We start from the raw sequence: 19,331 nt of genomic DNA, 5'->3' as shown, positions 1-19,331 counted from the left end.
AGTTTGTATTTTATACAGTTTTAGCTTTTGTGTTTGCAAGCACTTCTATGTTGTATTACATTGTCCCTGTTGCTTCGGGGTTTATTTTAATGTTGTCCCAATAAAATGATGGACCAATCCGTGTCTGATTGGTTGCATTTGAAGCCAGAGGATATATGGAGGACCTGTCACAGTGTTCTAGCTACATGGGCGAGTTCAGAGGGTGGTGATGAATGGAGAGTACTCGGAACGGTCAGGGTTGGAAAGTGGGGTCCCCCAGGTTTCTGTGCTGGGACCAATCCTATTTAAATTTGTTCATAAACAACCTGGAGGATGGGGTAAACAGTTCATTCTCTGTATTTGCGGATGATACTAAACTAAGCAGGGCAATAACTTCTCTGCAGGATGTGGAAACCTTGCAAGAAGATATGAAGAAATTAATGGGATGAGCAACTACATGGCATATGAGGTTTATTGTGGAAAAATGTAAAATAATGCGTTTGGGTGGCAAAAATATGAATGCAATCTACTCACTGGGGGGAGAACTTCTAGTGGAAAAGGACCTAGTGGTCCTAGTAGATGATAGGCTCAGCAATGGCATGCAAGCTGCTGCAAGCAAAGGAAACAGAATATTGGCATGCATTAAAAAGGGGATTAACTCAAGAGATAAAGTGATAATTCTCACACTAGACTCTGGACCGGCCTCACCTGGAGTATGCTGTCCAGTTCTGGGCACCAGTCCTCAGGAAGGATGTACTGGAAATGGAGCAAGTATTGAGAAGGGCAACAAATCTAATAAAGGGACTGGAGGATATTAGTTATGAAGAAAGGTTATGAGCACTGAATTTATTCTCTCTGGAGAATAGACGCTTTAGAGGGGATATGATTTAAATTTACAAATACCATACTGGTGACCCCACAATAGGGAAAAAACTTTTCTATGGAAGGGAGTTTAATAAGACAAGTAGCCACTCATTAAAATTAGAAGAAAAGAGGTTTAACCTTAAACTGCATAGAGGGTTCTTCACTGCAAGAGCAGCAAGGATGTGGAATTCCCTTCGATAGTTTAAAAAAACTATTAGATATGCACGTGAATGACCGCAACATACAGGGATATACAACGTAATACTGACTTATACACATACACATAGGTTGTAACTATGTATTTTCCAACGCTATGCAAACAGCCAGGGAAAGCAGTTGTCAGTTGTCAGAACGCTGGGTTGTGTGTGTGTTGAAGGCAGATTTTGTATGTGTTGCAACCCACCCTTAGACACAGCCAAAACCCGCCATTCAATACACCAAAGCTGCCGTGCAACACTGACAAAACCTGTCCTTCAGCACATGAAAAATCCACCCCGCAACAGCGAGGCACAATCTGGCAAGTACATTCTCCCTCGGCTGTTTGCATAGCTTTGAATACTGCCCGTCACATACCGTCTCCCGTAGAACAATGCCCCAGACAATCTGCGCATGCACTGTGTTGATGTCACACCAGCTGATCAACATATCAGCTGGAGTGACGTTTTGTACTGCGCATGGGCAGACCCATTGTAGCCATTTTTTCGACGGGAGGCACTCCACTATAGAACAAAGGTCCATGCTGTCACCAGGGATGTGGTTTATCCCTTGTGATAGCAATACATTTTAATACAAAAAATATATACCGTATTTATCGGCATATAACATGCACCCCAAGTTTAGGAGAGAATTTTAAGAAAAAAAAAAACTTTTGAAAGGGAAGTTTAACCACTTGCCGCCCGCCCTATAGCAAATAGACGGCGGCAAAGTGGTTGCATAAACCTGATCGGACGTCATATGACGGGATCAGGATTATGAGCCGCTGCGCGCCCCCGGGGGCGCGCATCGCGGCGATCGTTGTTGCGGGGTGTCAGTTTGACACCCGGCAACTACGATCTCGGTAAAGAGTCTCCGATGGAGACTCTTTACCACGTGATCAGCCGTGTCCAATCACGGCTGATCACAGTGTAAATAGGAAAAGCCGGTGATCGGCTTTTCCTCACTCGCGTCTGTCAGACGCGAGTAGAGGAGAGCCGATCGGCTGCTCCTCTGACAGGGGGGGGTCTGTGCTGATCGATTATCAGCACAGCCCCCCCGAGGATGCCCACACTGGACCACCAGGGACGCCACCAGACCACCAGGGATGCCAAGGACAACAAGGACAAGGTATGCCACCCTAGACCACCAGGGATTCCAGTCAGTGCCACAATGGATGCCAATCAGTGCCCATAATGGATGCCAATCAGTGCCCACAATGGGCATCACTGATTGGCATGCATTATTGATTGGCACTGATTGGCATCCATTAGTACAATATATTATAGTACAATGCCGCCTATCAGTTCCCATCTGTGCCGCCTATCAGTGCCTACCCATGCCCACCTGTGCCGCCTACCCATGCCCACCTGTGCCACCTACCCATGCCCACCTGTGCCGCCTACCCATGCCCACCTGTGCCGCCTAACCCATGCCCACCTGTGCCACCTATCCATGCCCATCCGTGACAATTTGTGCCACCTATCAGTGCCCATCCGTGTCGCCCATCAGTGCCACCCATCAGTGCCGCCTATCAGTGTCACATATCGGTGTCCATCAATGCCACCTCATCAGTGCCACTTCATTGGTGCCACCTCATCGGTGCCCATCAGTGCTGCCTTATCATTGCCCATCAGTGTAACCCCATCAGTGTCCATCAGTGAAGGAGAAAACTTACTTATTTGCAAAGTTTTGAAACTGAAACAAAAAAAAACATTTTTTTTTTCAAAATTTTCGGTATTTTTTTATTTGTTTAGCAAAAAATAAAAACCGTAGAGGTGATCAAATACCACCAAAAGAAAGCTCTATTTGTGGGAAAAAAATTATAAAAATTTAATTTGGGTACAGTGTAGCATGACCGCGCAATTGTCATTCAAAGTGCGACAGCGCTGAAAGCTCAAAATTGGTCTGGGCAGGAAGGTGTTTAAGTGCCCGGTATTGAAGTGGTTAAGAAAAAAAATAACTTACATTTAAATGCCCATCAATGCAGCCTCATCAGTGTCCATCTGCAGCCTTGTCCATCATTGCAGAATGATCAGTGTCCATCTGCAGCCTTGCCCAGTGTCATTTGCAGCATGCTTGATATTTACCGTATTTATCGGCGTATAACACGCACTTTTTTCCCCTTAAAATCAGGGGAAAATCATGGGTGCGTGTTATACGCCGATCCCCCGCCAATCTGCGCTGTCTGTGGAGCGCCGCCGACATTTACCGAGCCGAGCCAAGTGTACTGTGTACTCGGCTCCGCTCTCAGTCACGCCCAGTCCCGCCTCCTAGCTTTTACGTCCCACCATTGGCCCGGTGTTGTGTCCATCACAGGAGCCAGGACAAGGGGCGTGACGGGGGCGTTACTGCGGGCAGAGCCAAGTAGCCGAGTACACTCGGCTCGGTCTATGTCAGCAGCGGGAGGAGCCGAAGATCTCGGAGGCGGCGGGGGGAGCCGAAGATCTCGGCGGCGGCGGGAGGAGCCGAAAATCTCGGCGGTGGCGGTAGGAGCCGAAGATCTTGGAGGCGGCTGGAGGAGCCGAATATTCAGCAGCGTTTTTTTTAAAACAGAATTTCCGGTCTTTTTTCTTTTATAGTGCAAAACCCAGCAGTGATTAAAGAGGAAGTAAACTCTGATGAGTTTACTTCCTCTTTCATTCCCTGCAAAGGCAAAGCATAATGGACTACTATGCATCGCATAGTAGCCCATTATGTGTCACTTACCTGACACAGGAGCCAGCGAAGTCACCGCTGTCCCCTGTAGTTCGGCGCATCCATCTTCTCGGTGGGGTCTCGCAGCTCCACCGTTGTCATTCGGCGAAGCCGCGATGATGTCACTCCCGCGCATGCGCATGGGAGCCGAGACGCGCGGCATTGCGTGGCATCTTCGTCATCAACGATGCCACGCTCAGTGCACCTGCGCGCCACTGTCTACGGCGCATGCGCCGTAGACATCGGTGCCCGTCTTCGGGCAAATATCTACTAAACCGTATAGGTTTGGGAGATATTTCTTGGACCTACAGGTAAGCCTTAATCTAGGCTTACCTGTAGGTCAAAGTGGTTTGTAAGGGTTTACAACCATTTAACCACCAAAAGAAAGCTCTATTTGTGCGGAAAAAAAATTCATATAGGTACAGTGTTGCATGACTGAGTAATTGTCATTAAAAATGTGAGAGCACCGAAAGCTGAAAATTGGTCTGGTTAGGAAAGGGTTTAAGTGCCCAGTGGTCAAGTGGTTAAGGCCAATTAACCACTTAAGCCCCGGACCAATTGTCAGCCTAAGGACCAGAGGTCTTTTTACAATTTCGCACTGCACTGCTTTAACTGGTAATTGCACGGTCATGCAATGTTGTACCCAAACAAAATTGGTGTCCTTTTCTTCCCACAAATAGAGCTTTCTTTTGATGGTATTTGATTGCCTCTGCGATTTTAATTTTTTACGATATAAAAGGAAAAAGACTGAAAATTTTGAAAAAAAAAAAGATATTTTCTACTTTTTGTTATAAGAAAAATCGAATAAACTAAATTTTAGTCATACATTTAGGCCAAAATGTATTCAGCCACATGTCTTTAGTAAAAAAAATGTCAATAAGCGTATATTTATTGGTTTGCGCAAAAGTTATAGCGTCTACAAACTAGAGTACATTTTCTAGAATTTACACAGCTTTTAATTTATGACTGCCTATCTCATTTCTTGAGGTGCTAAAATGGCAGGGCAGTACAAACCCCCCCCCAAATGACCCAATTTTGGAAAGTAGACACCCCAAGGAAAATGCTGAGGGGCATGTTGAGCCCATTGAATTTTTTTTTTTGTCCCAAGTGATTGAATAATGACACAAAAAAAAAAAAGTTTACAAAAAGTTGTCACTAAATGATATATTGCTCACACATGCCATAGTTATATGTAGAATTGCACCCCAAAATATATTCTGCTGCTTCTCCTGAGTACGGGGATATCACATATGTGGGACTTTTTGGAAGCCTAGCCGCGTACGGCACCCTGAAAACCAATCTCTGCCTTCAGGATTTCTAAGGGTGCAAATTTTTGATTTCACTCCTCACTACCTATCACAGTTTTGAAGGCCATAAAATGTCAAAATAGCACAAACCCCCCCCCCCCCCAAATGACCCCATTTTGGAAAGTGGACACCCCAAGCTATTTACTGAGAGGCATGTTGAGTCCATGAAACATTTTATATTTTGCCGCAAGTTGCGGGAATATTACAAACTTTTTTTTTGCACAAAGTTGTCGCTAAATGATATATTGCTCACACATGCTATGGGCATATGTGAAATTACACCCCAAAATAAATTCTGCTGCTTCTCCTGAGTACGGGGATACCACATGTGGGGGACTTTTTGGGAGCCTAGCCGCGTACGGGACCCCGAAATCCAAGCACCGCCTTCAGGATTTAAATATAAAACGCTACCAAAAAAAACTGTCGATCGCAGGGATCAGGCCTGACTCTGCGAATGCTACAGTTATGTGTTTAGTGTTTTGTAAGTGACAGTGATCGATCGATACTGTCGATACTATCGATCGATCGATACTGCACTTGGGTGGGCTGGGCGGAGGGGCAAAACGCAGGTCCTAGCAGGTATCTGGGCTGATCCCGCTAACAATGCATTTTTTGGAACCCTAAACTGCTGGGGACGCTAGTATAGATCTGATCAGATCAGATATTGATCTGTTCAGATACTATACCACTACGGGAGGTGTATGCTTTGCGCGTGGGTGTTAGCAGTACTGGTATTAACCTAGCGCTGCCTGTGGCGACACAGACCCTGACCCTAAAACCTAATTGATATCACCCGCCGGGTGATCAGGGGGTTAAACCTTTATTGGGTAATAAATGGTGGGTGCCCTGATGCTATAAAAAGCAAACGAACTAACTAGAGTCACCCGTAACACTTATACGGTGATCACTGGTGAAAGGGTTAACTAGGGGCAATCAGGGGGTTAAAATCTTTATTAGGTAGTATATGGGGGTCCCTGACGCTATATAAAAAACTGACGGGGAACCTAAATAACTAACTGGCTAACCAGCGTCACCAGTGACACTTATACGGTGATCGCTGGTGAAAGGGTTAACTCTAGGGGCAATCAGGGGGTTAAAATCTTTATTAGGTAGTATATGGGGGTACCTAACGCTATAAAAACCTGGCGGTGAACCTAAAAAATAACTAGCTACCTAGCGGCACCAGTGACACTAATGCAGCGATCAGAAAAACGACCGCTTAGTGACACTGGCAAAAGGGGGTGAAAGGGTTACCTGAGGGCAATCAGGGGTTAAAACCTTTATTAGGTAGTATATGAGGGTCCCGGACGCTATATAAAAACCTGACGGGGAACCTAAATAACAAAATAACTAACTGGCTATCCAACGTCACCAGTGACACTTATGCGGTGATCGCTGGTGAAAGGGTTAACTCTAGGGGTAATCAGGAGGTTAAAACCTTTATTAGGTAGTATATGGGGGTACCTAATGCTATAAAAACCTGGCGGTGAACCTAAAAAAATAACTAGCTACCTAGCGGCACCAGTGACACTAATGCAGCAATCAGAAAAACGATTGCTTAGTGACACTGGCAAAAGGGGGTGAAAGGGTTAACTCTAGGGGCAATCAGGGGGTTAAACCTTTATGGGGGGGGGGGGTAGGGGGCTACCCCGGACCTAACACTAACTTCCCTGACACTTTTTACTGTCACAACTGACACTAAGACCCCTTTCACACTGGGGCATTTTTCAGGCGTTTTTCATGCGCGTTAGCGTTAAAAAAAGCGCCTGAAAGAAGCCGCAACTGCAATCCCAATGTAAAAGCCCGAGTGCTTTCACACCTAGATCCCTTTCATACTGGGGCGTTTTTCAGGCGCTTCAGCGTTAAAAAAAGCGCCTGAAAGAAGCTGCAACTGCAATCCCAATGTAAAAGCCAGAGTGCTTTCACACCAAGGCGCTGCGCTGGCAGGGCGTCAAAAAAAAGTCCTGCAAGCAGCTTCTTTGCAGCGCTTTTGGAGCGGTGAATACAACGCTCCTAAAGCGCCCCTTCCCATTGAAATCAATGGGAAGCGCCTGTAAAACGCCAGAAAAACGCCTGAAAAACGCTATTGGCAGCAGCGTTTTGTGGGCGCTTTTAACCCTTTATTTGGCCACTAGCAGGGGTTAAAAGCGCCCCAATAACGCTCGAAAAACGCTGGTAAAGCGCTGCTAGTTTAAGCGGCGCTTTACGAGCGTTTTTCGGGCGCTGACATTGTGAAAGGGTTCTTAAAGCACTTGGGCTTTCACATTGGGACTGCAGATGAGGCTTCTTTCAAGCGCTTTACAGGCGCTTTTTGTAACGCTAAAGCGCCTGAAAAACGCCTGAAAAACGCCCCAGTGTGAAAGGGGTCTTAATGCAGTGATCAGTAAATAAATGATCACTGCAATCAGTGACACTGTGACTGGGAGGGGGCTGGGGGGGGGGCAATCGGGGGGTGATTTATGTGCCTATGTGTACCTACGTGTCAGTGTAGTGATTGGTGCACTTACTATGTCCTCTCCTCGCAGTCCGGTCAAAAAGACCGCCCCGAGGAGAGTGACATCACTTCCTCCCTGCCTGTGTTTACACTACACAGGCAGGGGAATCTTCTCATTCGCCAGGAGCGATCGAGAGGGGATGGCCAGAAACCAACGGCCATCCCCTCAACCCGGATCGCTCCTGAAGCGAAACGGACCGCCGCAGCCGTGCTTGTGCCCGTACATGCCATTCTGCCGACGTATATCTACATGCGGCAGTCCTTAAGTGGTTAAAGCCTCAGGCTCTAATCATGTGCTTCAAAAAAAAAATGTTTTGAAATCCATGCGTCTGGCACCCTGCATGTAGATTAGGGGCCGGACACATGGATCGGGGGGGAGGGCGCCCCTGCTCTGCTAATGGACCAGCCTGCAACTAATTGATAACACAGCTGGGGATTCAGATGTGAAATCTTGTCACTTGAGGCTCCAAGAGTTATAGGTGTGTAACGCCCTGTACACAGAAGAAAACCGCTCGTCTGTATGCTGTTCCGACGGACCAAAAAATTACGCAAGGGCAGCTATTGGCTACTGAACTTCTTTTTCTAGTCCCGTCGTATGTCATCGCGTTCTAAACGATCGGACTTTGGTGTGATCATGTGTAGGCAAGCCAGTTTCAGCGGAACTCCGTCGAAAAGTCCTTCGGAGTTCAGTCCGACGAGAAGTCCGCTAGTGTGTACGTGGCATTATTCAGCCAGAATTTAGAACTACCAATCAAAGGGACCCGATCTAGGGTTCCACCAGCATGGACTTACAACCTGATGGGACTTTGCATTCAATCTGGTATGGGTGGCACCACAAGAAGGGTTAGAGAGCAGGTCACAACAGCACGGTCAATTGTTCTACACAGCAGAAAAGTATCTATGTTGTCTAAAGATGTTTAGCCATTCACTGTGAAGTTGTGTGAAAGAGGTCATCTGGTAAACAAGAGTTGCCTGGTCTGAATTTCTTAAGTGGCGTATCAAGTGGATTTCTAAATGGGTGTACTTATTGGGGTTAATTTACTAAAACTGGAGAGTGGAAAATCTGGTGCAGCACTGCATAGAAATCAATCAGTTTCCAGGTTTTTTTTTTGTCCAACGTTAGAAGGTAATTGGCTGACATGCACAGCTGAACCAGATTTTGCACTCTAGTTTTTGTAAATCAACCCCATTGTGTATTCAGAAGAACTGTGAGACAGCTACATTTAACCATTCAGGTTAAGAAAAAGTGTATGTACAGAAAAAGTGTAACCAAGTTAACCATTGAGGTTAGATACTACAAATGAACATTCTAATCAACCTTTATGGTTAAGGAGCAAAAGTGTGTAACAAGAAGTAGTAGCACCGAGCCGGGAGCGGAAAATGGCAGGTGACCAGGGACTTAGTTCAAGTTCCCCACTTAGTGGCAAGGTCTCCACATTGGAACCTGCTGTGGTACAAATCTTGCTCATGGACCAAGCCTGGCTTTGTCCCCAGTTAAATGAATGTGTCTCTGATTTCTTCCAGAATAATTACCTCTCCTAAGGTCAGCTGTCTCCAAGGTCAAACAGGCTGCTGGCGTTGTTTGCAGCAGAGATAATAGAAAAAAAAAATGCTGGATAGCCACACTCCAAATATTCACCTTTATTGAAAAGTAAAATCAAGGCATCAAAAGGCAAGTACAGGTTAACTGCACTGCCGCTGACATGTTGTTTCACACCAGGCACAGTGCTTAGTCATAGCTAAAGTTCCAAAGATACATACAGATATATAAATACACCTAGGTAATTAGACAAATAGACAAAACATGTATGCCGTAAATAATATAATAGGAAACAGCTGTGAACATCTAAAATCCAAACTTTAACCATTAAGAAGAATGGAGAACACCCCCCACCCCCCCGTTGGAGATTAACATATCAAACACATATCCAATATAGAAAAAGACATGAACAATCTCATATTTTCAGAAAAAGAAACACTGGTGCAACCTAAAAAATAAAGACATAACACATAAAATAATACCATATATGTATGGTACCCAGGGTAATTCATAATTTCTGTGACTGGCGTGGAGCAAGAGGAGGAAGGGCAGGATTGTGCATGATCCCAGCTGTGTCTGGGGTTATTAATGATGTCACATGCTGATATCACGTGGGCTACCTGATCTCTCGCCTATTGGCATACGTTTTATAGGAGGTATGGATATGAATTATGTCCTCTTGCTCTTCCTTGTCCGGGTGCCCTGCAATGCACAACTGGTCTGGAGTTGGTAAGTTAAAACTAAACTAGGGAACAATGCCAGAACAAAGGAGTGGGAGGGCATCCAAGAGGAGCAACTGCCCTGTGCATGTGGGGGAGGGGAGCAAATTTCTTTCCTGCAACCACTGACTGCAGGAAAGAAATTTTAACAGTGTTAATGCAGGAATTCCTCCTGCTGAGCCATTGTATTCTCTCGGTGAGAGGAGGGGGGGGGGGGGGTGCCATCCCTGCTGGGAGAAAACAATTATTATTGCTAGGGGCCCCTGGATGATGTCAACATATGACGAAACGCATAGGGCCGAGCGACATGCTGACGTCACCATAATCCTCAAGTCCCAGAAGGACAGGTTTTTGTAAGTGAGCCAGCTAACGCATTCTTTTTAAGGCGTTATATATGCATCTTTGATGTATGTGCAACCTTTATTTTGCCGAGCATCCGGAAAGTATTCACAGAGCTTCACTTTTTCCAAATTTTGTTATGTTACTGCCTTATTACAAAATGGATTAAATTCATTATTTTCCTCAAAATTCTACAAACAATAACACATAATGACAACGTGAAAGAAGTTTGAAATCTTTGCAAAGTTATTAAAAAAAACAAAAAACTAAAAAAATCCCATGTACATAAGTATTCACAGACTTTGCTTAATACTTTCTTGAAGCACTTTTGGCACCAATTACAGCCTCAAGTCTTTTTGAGTATATAAACAACGAGGGGGGAATTTTGGGACTTTAAATGAAGTACAATTAAGTACCTCCATCCCGGTAATTGATACGCTCAAAGAAGGGGAAGTTTGGGACTTTAAATGAAGCACTTGGATAGTGAAAGTCAGAAATATTTCATTAAGCCATATTAATTTGTTTAATTGAATGTTCAATAAAAGACTACTCATTATAAATAAATCCAATTCATAATATGTGTAAACATTAATACAATAAAAATATAATATATGACATAATATATAGTATCCACGTATAACTACACATGACAGTAATAAATAAATTAATTAAGTAATGTGGCAGAATAGTGCCCATGATAGCATATCCAACATCGACAAATATATGCACATGGTAGATATGCATCCCATAGATAAAAACAAAATTAAATTTGTAATAAATGGTCAAGAACTTCAAAGTAAATGGTCAAGGACTTATGAATGTGGTTTCATATACAGTGTAACTAGAGCATCAAAATACAAAGCTCGACGCGTTTCGTGGGTGTCTCCCCACTCATCAGGAGCTGATGCTACCACAAAGTTCCTATAAAGAATAAAATAGAAATTATAAGAATAATGTACTGACCAGTAGATAAAAATAATAAATTCATGAGAGTGTGTTATGAATAGGTAGTTTGGCCAAGGCGGACTCACCAGTCCAGGCGACAAATGCAACGCACAGCGGTGGGTGCTGGGCGGGCCAGGGACAAACTCCTTCCACGGGAACTGAGGCGGCAAATAGATGGATACGATATCCGGCACAGAAGGAGTGTACCAGCATGAGAAGGTGTGCCAAATGGTGGAAGATTTGGTAGTGGTAGAAACCAAAAAATCTGAGGACATATTGATAATTATAAGTATGGACAAAAATGGTGTTGATACTGAGAAAAGTGAATGTGAAAATAAATCTACAACAGCAAACTTAAAAGGATGATGAACACAAAGCAGTGTGATGTTGAGTGGTGAATATGCAAGAATAGCTGACATCTTAAATAAAGAAAGAGTATGAGAGAGTGAAATGGATATGTGTATGAGAGTGTGAATGCATAGGGTGTAAAAAGTGTGGGAATGAAAAGTGAGGTATGTGTTGGTGGTAATAGACAAGAAGGGATGACCAATTAACCATAAGCAAAGAATATGTAAGTAAGAATTGAGAGGAAGAAAAAAAGGGGGAGAGTAAACAAGTTATGTACCTGGATATCGATCCTGGAACAACAACCAGCAGACCAGACAGCTGGTGTCTTCAGACCCCATGCAAAGACTAGTCTGACTTTTTGAGTATGATGCTACAAGCTTGGCACACCTATTTTTGGGCAGTTTCTCTCATTCTTCTTAGCAGGACCTCTCAAGCTCTATCATGTTGGATGGGGAGCGTTGGTGCACAGCCATTTTCAGATCTCTCCAGAGATGTTCAATCAGGTTTAAGTCTGAGCTCTGGCTGGGCCACTCAAGAACATTCACAGAGTTTTCCCATAGCCACTCCTTTATTATCTTTAAGTCTGAGCTCTGGCTCGGCCACTCAAGAACATTCACAGAGTTTTAGTTTTCCCATAGCCACTCCTTTATTATCTTGGCTGTGTGCTTAGGGTCATTGTCCTGTTGGAAGATGAACCTTTGCTGCATGTCTGAGGGCCAGAGTGCTCTGCAGCAGGTTTTCATCAAGGATGTCTCTGTATATTGCTGCATTCATCTTTCCCTTGATCCCGACGAGTCTCCCAGTTACTGCCTCTGAAAAACGTAACCACAGCATGATACTGCCACCACCATGCTTCACTGTAGGGATGGTATTGGCCAAGTGATGAGCGGTGACTGGTTTCCTCCAACAATAACACTTGCTGTTCAGGCCAGAGTACAATCTTTGTTTCATCAGACTAGAGAATTTTGTTTCTCATAGTCTGAGAGTCCTTCAGGTGCCTTTTGGCAAACTCCAGGTGGGCTGTCTTCTACCTTTTACTGAGCAGTGGCTCCCCTCTGGCCATTCTACCATACAGGCCTGATTGGTGGAATGCTGCAGAGATGCTTGTTCTTCTGGAAGGTTCTCCTCTCTTCACAGAGAAACGCCGGAGCTCTGTCAGAGTGACCATCGGGTTCTTTGTCACCTCCCTGACTAAGGCCCTTCTACCAATCGCTCAATTTGGCCGGGCGGCACGCTCTAGGAAAAGTTCTGGTGGTTCCAAACTTCTATATATGGATGATAGAGGTCACCAGGAGTGGTCCCATCCATTAGGGGTGCAAGGGCCATGCATCTGGCCCCCATGCAGGACACAGGATACATGAATTCCAATGGGGAGGAGGTTTTTGAAGCACGTGATTAGAGGCAGACGCTTCAAAAAAGGGTGGGCTCGGGGCGCTGAGCACTGTGAACCGAGCCCACTCAGTTGTGTGACAATAGAAAATTAATATTTGCTATTTTCACACTGATTCTCCTCCCAGCCAATCAGGAAGTGGGTCTGAGACCTGTTTCCCAATTGGCTGAAAGAAGAAGCATTCCGATTGGTCGCCAGGGAGGAGATGGTGAAGGAGCCGTGCATGCTCCGAAATGCATTTCTGTCCACCACCTTTACCTGAAGTACATAATGCCGCTGGTAACTCGGCTAAATCCTGGCCTGCTGATCAGGAATAACCTTGAACACCTGTTCAGACTGGTCTCCCAAGGACTGACATACACACCAATTGCTGCTAGCGCAGGTTGAGACATCAGAAAAAGTGTTTTTTTTTGTTTTGTTTTTTAAGGGGAATTTCCAACTTTTTATCTGTTGGATCCCTAAGCATTTGAGCATTGTCTATTGGACAAGTCAAACTTTCATTCACAGAGGATATAGCTTCCATAACCCCGGTAACCTCTTCTTCAGTGAGCGGTCTGATTTCAGATAAAAGTGGTCTCTGCGGCGGATTCCCCATGCGAGATCACTTTTATCGGTGGTGGGAGAGGACCCCCTCCCGCCGCTCTCGGGAGTAGTCCCCCACCCATCTCCATACCATTGCAGGACGGAAGTGACATCAAAACGTCACTTCCGCCCATAGCTCTTAAAAGCAACATTTTTAAATGACATTTAATTTTTTTTTTTCCAATTGCATTTTAGTGTAAATATGAGACTTGATGTCTTTTTGACCCCAGAGCTCATATTTAAAGCGGTAGTAAACCCGCTGAAATTATTTTAATTTTTTTATACCTGTAAGGGAAAAGGCATAATGAACTAGTATGCACCGCATACTAGCTCATTATGAAATACTTACCTTAGAACGAGGCCCCGACATATCGCCCGAAACACGCCGAGGGAGCTGATATGTTCCCTCGGCGTGTCTTCCTGATATTGCGGCTCTGGCGCTGTAAGTGGCCGGAGCAGCGATATTGTCACTCCTGCGCATGCACGTGGGAGATTTCTTTCCAGCAGGGTCCAGCGTCTGCCGGGCTTCCAGCTGAGAAACCCCTGTGCACATGCGCCGCTGCAGTCAGCGGCTCATTGCCAGGGAAATATCTCCTAAACCATACAGGTTTCACACTGGAGTGCATGGAGCAGCTTTTTTCAGGCACTACACAGGCGCTATTTTTAGCACTGTGGCGCCTGAAAAATGCTGGCAGGGTGAAAGGGGTCTTAGTGTCACTTTATAGGGCTGGGTCGGTGTCATTTATTGTTTTATATTGTTTTAGGTTGGATAAGATCATGATCATAGAATTGCATCTAAGGGCAGTATAAGGTCTGCACAGCCATAGTAATGGCCCAGAGCACAGACTTTATAACCGATTTTATATTTAGAAACTCATAAAGGATATATTTTACATTCTTATTTCTTTCATTAAATGAGGGATGTGCATTGTTCCGCAGTAAGACATGAATTGTTCTTAGCTTGAACATATTGTACATGGGGTGATTATTTCATTATCCTGTATCTCTAGGTATGGAGACAGCATCTCCTAGTGGCAGCAACTGGTGTTTTGGCATACATTTCATTTCTTATAAAAGATTTAAAAAAATCTTATTTTATCACGATATTTCACCAACCTAAAATATTTTTCATGTGTCATGATTCTATTATAATGGATTATAACCTTATTAATCTATTATAATGGTGCATTTCTAGACTTCCCTTGTCTCTTCACCATATTTGTACACTCTTATTGGTCAGGAAAAAAAATGTTCCTGACTGCCTAAAATGAAATACATAAATTCATAAATGGGAAAAGAATTACTTGCAGCAAAACAAAGTTTTTTTGTTTTTTTTGCTGAAACACTTGCTAAAGCTTGTACATGTTACAATCTAATTGTGCAACCTATTTTATCTACTTACAACAGTACAGAACAAGGGGCTGCCTGAATGGATACAAACCAAACAAATAGTTAAGGTAGGCCCTCAAAATTGTGAAGAAAGTAGCTGAAAAAACAGAGACTAATAAACTCCGCGCCACTCAAAAAAAATGAAAAAAAAATATATGACTAATACTCAGTGAATCAAATAGACTAAGTAAAACACTAATAGCTTCTCCCTAACAAACAAGAAAAAGACTTGTCGTGTTGAAACTATAATAATAATAGGGGCGCTGAGCAAATATAAATATCAATCACAAAATGTGAAACTTTGATAATCATATAACATCTAAAGTGATGAATGACCTATCACCAAGAACAGTAAAAAACAAAGGATTACAAACAAATATATAATAAGAACAATAATAGATAAAGTCCCAATTGGATACTGAAACCAAAAAAAGGAATATATAAATATAAATCCAAAGTCCAAAGACAGTGCTTCTTTCAGTGAAAAACTCCTTCTGAATCCATATATCAGAAAAAAACTGGAATCTTCTACAACGTAGTGATACGTAGGAATAAAGGTGTAAAAAATACTGCACTGTGAAAAGATGTGTTCTACCCAGCTGCCAACACTACTGAAGACTACACAGTAACATACAAAAATTAAAACAAAAAAGTGTGGCGCTTAGGTGGCAACAAACCACATGAACCAGTAAGGCACTAATTCAAGCAAAGAAAATTACATACACTTCAAAAAAAAGAAATTATGTGTAAATTCCGTTGTATATTAAGAGATCTTACTCCCAGGTGGAAGAGTGCATGAACCTCATGCACACAAAAGATTAAGGTAAATAAAATTAATTTAACATATATAGTCCATCAAGTGAACTGTTAGACGTTCACTTGATGGACTATATATGTTAAATTAATTTTATTTACCTTAATCTTTTGTGTGCATGAGGTTCATGCACTCTTCCACCTGGGAGTAAGATCTCTTAATATACAACGGAATTTACACATAATTTCTTTTTTTTTAAGTGTATGTAATTTTCTTTGCTTGAATTAGTGCCTTACTGGTTCATGTGGTTTGTTGCCACCTAAGCGCCACACTTTTTTGTTTTAAAACGTAGTGATACGTCCCTTCACCAAAACTTATGGACATAGAAAACACCCCAACTGTGAAGATAAAGTTGTCTTCTTACCAGATGCTGTTGACTACTTTAATTAAAAAGATAGTCAAATAGGCTTATGCAGGTAAATTCCCTGCTCACATGGAATAAGGTGGACCTCGTATGGACAGAAGCTTCTCCTCATAGACTCAGACAGGTCATAAAAAAAGCCAAACAAAAATCCACAGCGTGACACCGTTTAATAATAAAAGTAAATTAAAAAACATAAGGCCAAATGGCTGCTTACATATGCCGGTGCCCGACCTGGCACTGGGGCTGCTCGCTTAAAGCAATAGTTTCGTAATGGATGCGTAGTTCCTCGTGGTGTAGGGCGTGCGTTCCACCAAGAGACAGCCGACAACCAAAGACGACCGGAACTAGGCGTGTACGAACGTGACTGGATACCGCCTCGACGTACGTTTCGTTTGACACGTCATCAGGAAGCGTACCCAGTCACAAAGTCAGCGTTCTTTATGGTGTCTCGATCGATCCATAGACCAATCGAGAGACACTTAATTTAGTGCGCAGCCTCAGTCCCACTCAAGGCTAACAACAATACATGGTTTAAAAAAACATAACTGGCAAATGCACACTAAAACATAATTAACCCTGAAACGCAGGGATGAATTATACATACCAGAAATTTAATAATAAAATAAAAAATCAATTAAAAAATACATATAATGATCCGATGGGATATTCCCATTCGAAAAAAAGAGGGAGTAAGTTTCTTGTAGTTTACAAAATAACCTCTAGATGTCAGTCTGTAGATGAAAAATTTTCATACCACTGACTAGACAAAAAGAAAAAGGTTTTTTTTCCACCTAAAGCCCCGTACACACGAGCGGACTTTTCGTCATCCAAACTCCGACGGACTGAGTCCGGCGGACTATCCGATCGTGTGTGGGCTGCAACGGACTTTAGCTTCGCTAAAGTCTGACGGACTTTAGAAATGAAGCATGCTTCAAATTTTCCCGACGGAACTCCGCCGGACCCGGTCCCCTTCGAAAAGTTCGCTCGTGTGTGTGCTACTCCGACGGACTAAAACCGACGCTAGGGCAGCTATTGGCTACTGTCTATGAACTTCCTACGTCGAATCCCGTCGTACGTCATCACGTTCGACTCCGTCGGAGTTTGGTGTGATGGTGTGTGGCCAAGTCCGTTCGGTCGAAAAGTCCGCCAGAACTCCGTCGGAACTCCAGCGGAACTCCGGCGGAACTCCTTTGGAGGTCTGTCAGACTTAATCCCTCTCGTGTGTACGGGGCATTACTGGTTATTTATAGTTTTTTTATAAAAAAATATACATTTTTTTTATTTTTTTATTTTTTTTATAAAATATATATTGGTGCCATTTCTAGAAAGATATTTGGCAATATTTTTTTTGTTAGCTCCAGATGTAAGGAAAAAAACAGAAAACAAAAACCTACATCATAGAATAGAAAAATTCGCCAAATAAATTTGGAAATGGAGGAATGGCAGAAAAAAGCCTAAATCAAACAAACAAAAGGGGAAAATTTCAATCGTTAGACAAAAAACAATTTAAATCCAACTCTATGTTCATTCCTAAAGGCTGCATTGTTTTTAATTTATATATCCACTTTGTTTCATTCTTTGATATTTCCCTTTTCATGTGGGTTCCTCTCCAATGTTTTGAGATCTTATCGATCCCATAAAATTTACAGAGTGAAGGATCGCTATCGTGATGTGATTTGAAATGTCTTGACACGCTATGATTGGGAAAAATATTCTTAATATTTGTGAGATGTTCATTAATTCTAATTCTTAACTGTCTAGTAGTTCGGCCTACATACTGTATGGAACAAGGGCATTCTAACACATACGTTACATGATCAGAATTGCACGTAATTAGTGGTTTAATTTTATACTCCAGCTTAGTGACTTGAGATTGGAACTGAGTAACCTTCCTTGATGAGCCGGGTCCTCTGGTGGTCTTGCAGGCTTTGCATCTCGTGCAATAATGGAAACCGGATCCATCAAGGAAGGTTACAAGTTTTTTAGGGGGATCGGGAACATTACGGGCCAATTGATTTCTCAGACCCGGTGCCCTTCTGTAAATGAATTTGGGGTTCTGTGGGATGATAGAGGCCAGATCTTTATCTTGTTGTAAAATGGGCCAATATTTTAAAAAAATGGTTTCTACTTGTCTATACTGCCTATTGAACCCTGTCACAAAGGCTGTGGCTCCTTGGTGTTCTGGTTTAGCTTTTGATACCAGTAAAGTTTGTCTGTCCATCTGTGACACCTGTGTTACAACTTTTTCTAGAGTTTTTTGTGAGTAGCCTTTTTCTAAGAACCTACTGGTTAGAACCTTAGCTTGTGAATGGAAGTCAGACTCCTCCTCACAGTTCCGTTTTAGTCGCATATATTGTCCTTTCGGAACAGCTCCTATCCACTGTGGATGATGACAACTATGTGTGGGCACATACCCATTTCTGTCTGTGACTTTAAAATAGGTTTTGGTAACAAACTTATTATGCTTTTTGGTAATAGTAAGGTCCAAGTAGTTTACTTCCACCTTGCTAAATTTGGCTGTGAACTTCAAGCAATATTGATTGGCGTTCATATTGCTCAAAAAGTCTTTAAAACTCTCCAAAGTACCTTTCCAAAAAAGAATTACCGTATATACTCGAGTATAGGCCGACCCGAATATAAGCCGAGGCCCCCAATTTACCCCCAAAAAACTGGAAAACTTATTGACTCGTGTATAAGCCGAGGGTGAGACATGGCTGTCCATCCCTGTGTGTCCGTCCATCCCTGTGTGTGTGTCCGTCCATCCATCCCTGTGTGTGTGTCCATCCATCCATCCATCCATCCATCCCTGTGTGTCCGTCCATCCATCCCTGTGTGTGTATCCATCCATCCCTGTGTGTGTGTGTGTGTGTGTGTGTGTGTGTGTGTGTATTCATCCATCCATCCATCCCTGTGTGTGTGTGTGTGTGTGTATCCATCCATCCATCCATCCATCCCTGTGTGTGTGTGTGTGTGTGTGTGTGTGTGTGTGTGTGTGTGTGTGTGTGTGTGTGTCCGTGCAGCCTTGTGTGTGTGTCCAGCCTACCTGTGTCCCAAGCCTCCGTCCCGAGCCGCCGTCGTCCCGAGCCTCCTCTGTCCCGTGCCTCCTCTGTCCCGTGCCTTCCGGTGTCCCGTGCCTCCTCTGTCCCGTGCCTCCTCCGTCCCGTGCCTCCTCCGTCCCGTGTCGTGCCGATGGATCGCCGCTCTTCTCGGCGGCCATTCTACGATTCAAAAGCTGCGCCTCCGTCCTCCGCCTGTGATAGGCGGAACACTCAATTTCCCAGCAGCCTGTGTTCCGCCTATCACGGACATCCTCTCATACTCGTCCGTAGTATGAGAATGAACGGATGTCCGTGATAGGCGGAACACTG

This window comes from Lithobates pipiens, unplaced genomic scaffold, assembly GCF_037356315.1.
Source record: "Lithobates pipiens isolate NorthernLeopardFrog02 unplaced genomic scaffold, aLitPip1_a1.2 Scaffold_75, whole genome shotgun sequence".
Lineage (NCBI taxonomy): Eukaryota > Metazoa > Chordata > Amphibia > Anura > Ranidae > Lithobates > Lithobates pipiens.
Note: the sequence above shows the minus strand (reverse complement) of the source record.